Below are 6,782 nucleotides of genomic sequence, written 5' to 3'. Positions count from 1 at the left end.
TGGGGTCTCACCAGAGCAGAGTAGAGGGGCAGAATCACCTCCCTTGACCTGCTGGCCACGCTGCTTTTGATGCAGCCCAGGATACGACTGGCCTTTAAAAAATAAAATTTAGTTTTTTAGTGGGAATATTTCCCTCACAAAACAACTTAATCAGCTTTATTCATACATGACCTAATTTCAAGCTCAGGAAAAAAAAAAAATTAAGTCAAAAGATGCCCATGAGCTTCGACAGGAAGGGGATAAGGCCATGCAATTTAAAAAAGCAGAAGTGATTTCTTCATCTCTACTGGTTTTTACAGTGAAATTTCTTCCACTGAGCTTCAGAGTGCAAAGTTTTTCATGATTTACAGCAAGGAAAGAGAGGCAAATCAGTCTCTAGTGAAAAGTCACCCAAGCTCATGAAAAATTTAGAATGACTAAATTTATAATTAAGATGAATCAAGAAATGACATTAAAAAACAGTTTGTACATTAACAGAAATTGAAGACTGAAAAATTTGAATGCTCTCTTTTTTTTCCAACAGCGAACGCACAGAATTCCCTGTATTTTAGATACACATTTATACCTATATTTTCCATATGTATTAAAGGTATTTAGAAACACAGTGAACTATTTTACGTACATCTCATGGCTTTTATAGTTTATTTATGAACAGAGACATTATTAAAAATAAATGATCTTCAATGGCACTTAAAAGTAATGCTGTTTTGAGGCTGAATGTCAGGCAAATGGCATGAAAACGTAAACCACAGGAAGTCGTAAAACATTGCTTTATCACAGAATATTTATACTACCAAAATACAGCCTGAAACAACTAGGTTTATTATAATAACACAAACAAAATCATTACAATTGCATTACATTTCATGTGTAATCATTACATTACTTAAACACTATTTTTCATTCTCTCTTAAAAAGTATCAAGCTATGACTCTGCTTCATACAGATACAAAGGCTTTAGCTGCATTGCTATATATTACAAAGGGTATGGTCTGAATACGTGTGATCAAAAGTAATCGGGTTCTATTACTCATTTTCATAACTTTGCTAAAAAAAATCCCAAATATAAACATTACGAAGTCATGCCCAAAGCCTACCACATTGAATGTAAAGACAATAACCCAAAGTGACCATTATGTCACATCTCTACGTAAGTAACGTGTAACTCTCCATAAATCTGTTCAGAGCTATAATCTATTTCCATTTTTCCTTTACTTTTAGATCCTGGAAATAATCAGGCCTACAGTTAAACCAATTAAATACTGCGTGCCGTTACAAAACCATAATGGATTTTTATCTTCCACTACTAAACTTAGTCCAAAATAATTGCAGCGAATACAATTATCTACCATAGTTACCATCTGGGACATGAAAGTAAATATTTTAATTATTGCCATTGTAATTTGGGACCCATAAAGACCAGTATTTGGGCTACATATAGAATTTATTTTTATGGATTAATGTCAAAACAGGTGGATGCAACACTTCAAAAGACAGTTGGCTAAATGCCCATAAACTTTGCTACCTAGTGCAGACTACTACAAAGAGCTGGAGAACTGAATTTTCTACCCAAGCTGGTGGTTAAGCTGCTGGGTGATCTCAAAAACAGAATCGAGATAAAAGACATTGACCTCTGTTCTAAAGCACTTTTATGTATCATTGAAGTAGTTATCAATGAAGTAGAGATGACTCTCTCATTAGGGATGTAGATTATCAAAAACTCCTAGCAATTTTACTGACTGTATTGGGAACTTTGTATGAGGGGAAAGGAGAATGGTTTACTTCAGGCACTTCTATTTGAGTAGATACCTATGAGCATGCACATCTAGCATTAGGCATCAAAGTTACAACGTATTTGTCCTGCATAGCAATCTCCCAAGTAAAGAGCAAAGGAGGACTGCAATCTAATTAAATTAATGAGAATCAGAAAAATAAATATGTAGGGTATGAAATACAGAGAGGATATTAACTTCAGAATTTTTGAATATAGCACTGAGAAAAAGTACTTAAATGCCTTTGAAGATAGTTTGAATGTTTTACCAAGGTCAAAATGACTGCAAAATGAGTAAGAAATTGGAAAAGTTACATAACATTGGTAATGAGCAAAAACCTCTTGAAGCCCTATCGCATCTTAGACTTCACACAGCTGAATAAAACCAGAATGAACTCTCATTTAATGAACCCATTAAGACTTCCAGTTTGTGACTAAGGTCTAAGATTATTAATGATTGCACAACAGTCTATGAAATTCCTAGCCTACATGTGTTTGAGAGGATCACTTCTTCTTCTTGACATATAATGAACTCCTCCTGTGGACTGCTGAGGCTCCTTAACTCTCACCTGTATTAAAGAAAATTAATTTGCTCAGTTTCTCTGAACTATACACTAAATCCAGCAGAACTGAGCCAGCAACAGTTTTCCATCACACATTGCAACTTGTATTACTATCTAATAATTTGTTTTCTGGTTTGTTTTTGTTTGTTTGTTTTTTTAAACTAATAAGGCAATGATCACCAAGACTTCTCACTGTTTACTTTCACTATTTTAAAAAACAATAAAGACCCATACTGGACTGAGATGAGATGTAACTGAAGATCAAAGTCAGTCTGTTGGCAACAAGCTCTGTATTTTGTAAGCAGTGAGCAGAAGAACTCATTCAATTAGTAGGGACCCAGTTTCCTGGTAGCCTAGACTGGTATTAGAGCAATAACCCAATAAAACATAATTCACTCAGTATCAGACCTGGAACCAATGGATGTTCTCAAAGGAGGTCTTCATGACCTTCATCTATAAATATGCACACTCAAATAACCCCTGCCCTTACTGAGGCTGGGGAAGATGCCCTTCTATTACTTTATTGGGGCCAGATTTTATTGTCCCTCTTCCATGCAGATTTCATATCTGTAGTTTCTTCTCTAAACTGAAATTATACACTGCTTTTTATTGGACAACATGCTCAAACTTTAAGCCTCTGACTATTCTAATTGTTTTGAATGAGATACCATAATGTTTGAAAATAAACATATACCTGAAGCTTTAAGCATTGAAATCTAAGCTCCACTTTTTGGGAGGCCTGCTATGAGCATCCTGATCCGTTTCTTCATTTTTAAGATTTACCTACGGCATACTGTAGTGCAAGGATTGAGTTGAAATACTTTTTACTTAAAAAGATAATGATACAACTATTTAGCTAAATAAAATAGTGTATGACATTACTAAGAAAATACATAATGTTCATCTACAGACATGATCTTGAGTAGGTCTTCATTCCAGAAGGAATATTTTACTATTACAACTATAAACAACTCCCCACCATGTTTTGAAACTAAATAATTAGATTTACAGAAAATATGCTTAATTATACCCAGAACAATCAAGACTGACTGCTTGGAGGGTGTGAGTTGCTCAGTCCATCTGCTGAGTACGTTCACTGCTTTTTTAGCACTTCCTTGAAGTCATGAAGAGTACACACACACAGGGGTTAGAAATGTTTTAAAACCATGTAAGCAGAGGTGATACAGCAGGTAATAATTTAATTACGTAACCCCTAAAACATGTTTCCAAAAAAAAAAAAAAAAGAGGAAGGGAATAAACAATGTCCAGTCTGATCTTTTATTTGCAGTGTAATAGCTTTTCTTGAATTGGCAATGATTTTCCACTCATCTATTCTGCAGTTGGAAACAGTAATAAACAGGAAGTTCTATACTACGTTTATTCCTAACGCAACATTTAAGATTAAAAAAAAAATTAGCAACATAAACTACAAGTTGCCTAAGACAAGAAAATAACTATAATCATATAACACTGAACAAGAAAATTTATCATTAGTTTTGCAGGTACAAAGAGGTCAAAAAGGTGTACACACAACATCTGCTCTTGCATCAGCACAGGACATTGATACTGCTAAAGTGTGAAAGCAATGAAGAAACGTTAGTCTTATTAATTCTTCGTTTTATGCAGAAGCACAGAGTTGCATGGAAGTAGAGAAGCATGATACAAGCATGATACCAGAGGTAGTGATTTTAATGAAAGCGAGAGAATTAAAAAAAAAAAAAAGATTCTGTTGGTCTACTTAACATACCACATATGCCAATGAAGGCTGAAGGAGAGAAGAGGATCTCTCCTGAATGCTAGTATAGCAACTTCACTGTTTCAGAAAAGGAACTGCTACCTCCAAAGAAATCGAAGATGCTGAGATAAATACTAAGGTACATAAGGTTTGATGGGCAGTCTGCTAAGTCAGTGGGAGTCATCTTAACAGAAAGGGTTTGGAATTACATCAGAGATGTATCACCCTTTGCATTATGCACAGAAATTGAAGCACAAATGTGTAAGGAAGTAAATGCAAATTAATTGGAATAATCAGCTGTGCTGATTTTGGCTGGGATAGAGTTAATTTTCTTTATAGTAGCTAGTATGGGGCTATGTTTTGGATTTCTGCTGAAAACAGTGTTGATAATACAGGGATGTTTTGGTTACTGCTGAGCAGTGCTTACACACAGCCAAGGCCTTTTCTGCTTCTCACCCTACCCCACAAGGGTGCACAAGAAGCTGGGAGGGGACACAGCCGGGACAGCTGACCCCAACTGACCAAAGGGATATCCCACACCATATGATGTCATGCTCAGCATATAAAGCTGGGGGAAGAAGAGGCAAGGGGGGGGACACGTTCGAAGTTACAGTGTTTCGTCTTCCCAAGTAACCGTTACACATGATGGAGCCCCGCTTTCCTGGAGATGGCTGAACACCTGCCTGCCCATGGGAAGTAGTGAATGAATTCCTTGTTTTGCTTTGCTTGCACGCAGGGCTTTTACTTTACCTATTAAACTGTCTTTATCTCCACCCATGAGTTTTCTCACTTCTAATTTCTCTCTTCTAATTCTCTCCCCCATCCCACCGGGGGGGAGTGAGCAAGTGGCTGTGTGGTGCTTAGTTGCCAGCTGGGGTTAAACCACGACATCGGCGAACTGTCACTATAAGACTCAGATAGTACGTTCCAGTCACTGTCAGCTTTATGGTGTGTCTTCTAGGGAGACATTAAGATACAGGCAAAAAAAGGCAACGTTGGGTGTAAGGTAGAATTAATGGTTGTGAAATGTTTATCACACAATAATACAAGTGTACACATAGTATTTCAATTTTGTCATAGAACAGTATATTTTTTTCTTTATGTAAAGGTCAAATAGCTTGAAGGGTCACTATCTGAGTCACAAAGTATAAGTAGTAATTTTTATATATATGTACATATAGACATATATAAAAGAAACATTATAAAAATCACTAGTTGAATCTATTGAGTTATTTTAATTCTGACTACAAATGCCATAATTGGTTGCCTAATTTCAACTAAAAACCCTAGTCTTATGATTTAAGCAGGCTTTCACTGTATTATTTTTTTATTAGTTCCATTTCTCAGCAAACTCCAATACAGCAATGGATTATGGAAGTTGGGTTCTGGATTTTATGATAGTATAAAATAACATATGAAACATTATTATTTAATGTTAAATTTCGTAAAGAAGATAACCTCTCTCCAAATTGTACACCAAATCAGTTCCAACTTGGGATTGGCTTCTCTGTTTGAATGCACAGGAGAAGAAAAACAGCAGCACAACCGACTGGAGTGTCACCTTGTCTTTGTAATATACTTTTTTTTTTTCCTATTTTTTGTTTGGTATGTAAATGGCATAAAAGAAGTGAGGCGAAGTATTTACAACTGTTTCCTTTAATGTTATTTTTTGATTCTCACGATTTATTCCCCTATAAGTTAACAGAACAGAAACATCACAAAAGGTCACTTTTATGTAGAAACATCAAAATCCCCAGCATTATTCCTAGCAGGTTTATGACTTGTAGCTTGAAATGCTAGATAAACAGAGACAAATATATTAAAATAAACCTCATAATGAAAACAATATATAAAACCATATAATTCCATGCTGTCCTTGTCACTTGAAAAGGAAGTGCAAATCAAATCTTAATAAATATGACATACTAGTTCAGAGTGTAATGGTGCATTTACCACACATGACAATTAGGATTTTTTTTTAATTGAATGCTGTTTAATGAACCTTTAACTTACCTTTCAGTCTGCCTACAACAGTGTTGTGAAAAGACAGTCTGAAGTCAGAGTCTAATTAGAATCCTCTGCATGTCCTACTGCATCTATGCTGTTGTTGTTTGGGGGGTTTTGGGTGGTTTGGGATTTTTTTAGGAATGGCTGATATGTTGTACATAAATTATTCAGTTTACTTAAGTATACACAAATATATATACACACAACTATATATGTGCATGCATTTTCTATAGCTATTTCTATTTCTACAGAATAAATGCAAATTATTATCTGATATTTACTTACAAAACTATGTTACTGCTGAACTATTTTTGTGGCAACAAATACCTTATTCAAACGTAGAAGTGACAGTAATAACTGTCAGGTTTAAATATTTAGTGTGAGAGTATTAGGCTTCTGATTATTAAAATGACCCTCAACAGCCTTAAAGCTGCTGTAGCTGGGCAGCTGAGGAACAGGATAAGGGAAGCACTTGCTAGCATAAAGCCAGCAGAGCCAGCTGAGAAACAACCTACTTCTGCCCTCCAGGAAAAAAACAAACAAACAAAACTGAAGCACAAGTGTCCTACATAAAGGAGATGTCCATATTTATATGAATATCAAGATAGTCGTGGTAGATGCAGGTATCTACTAGGACACAGTCACCTCAGACAGCAGCCTGAAGAAGAATGGCAGCAGGAGCTCACAACATCCTGCATCCTTGCTG

Source organism: Aptenodytes forsteri, unplaced genomic scaffold (genome assembly GCF_000699145.1).
Source record: "Aptenodytes forsteri isolate BGI_AS27 unplaced genomic scaffold, ASM69914v1 Scaffold72, whole genome shotgun sequence".
Taxonomy (NCBI): domain Eukaryota; kingdom Metazoa; phylum Chordata; class Aves; order Sphenisciformes; family Spheniscidae; genus Aptenodytes; species Aptenodytes forsteri.
The sequence above is the reverse complement of the archived record's forward strand: the minus strand, read 5'-3'. Positions refer to the sequence as shown.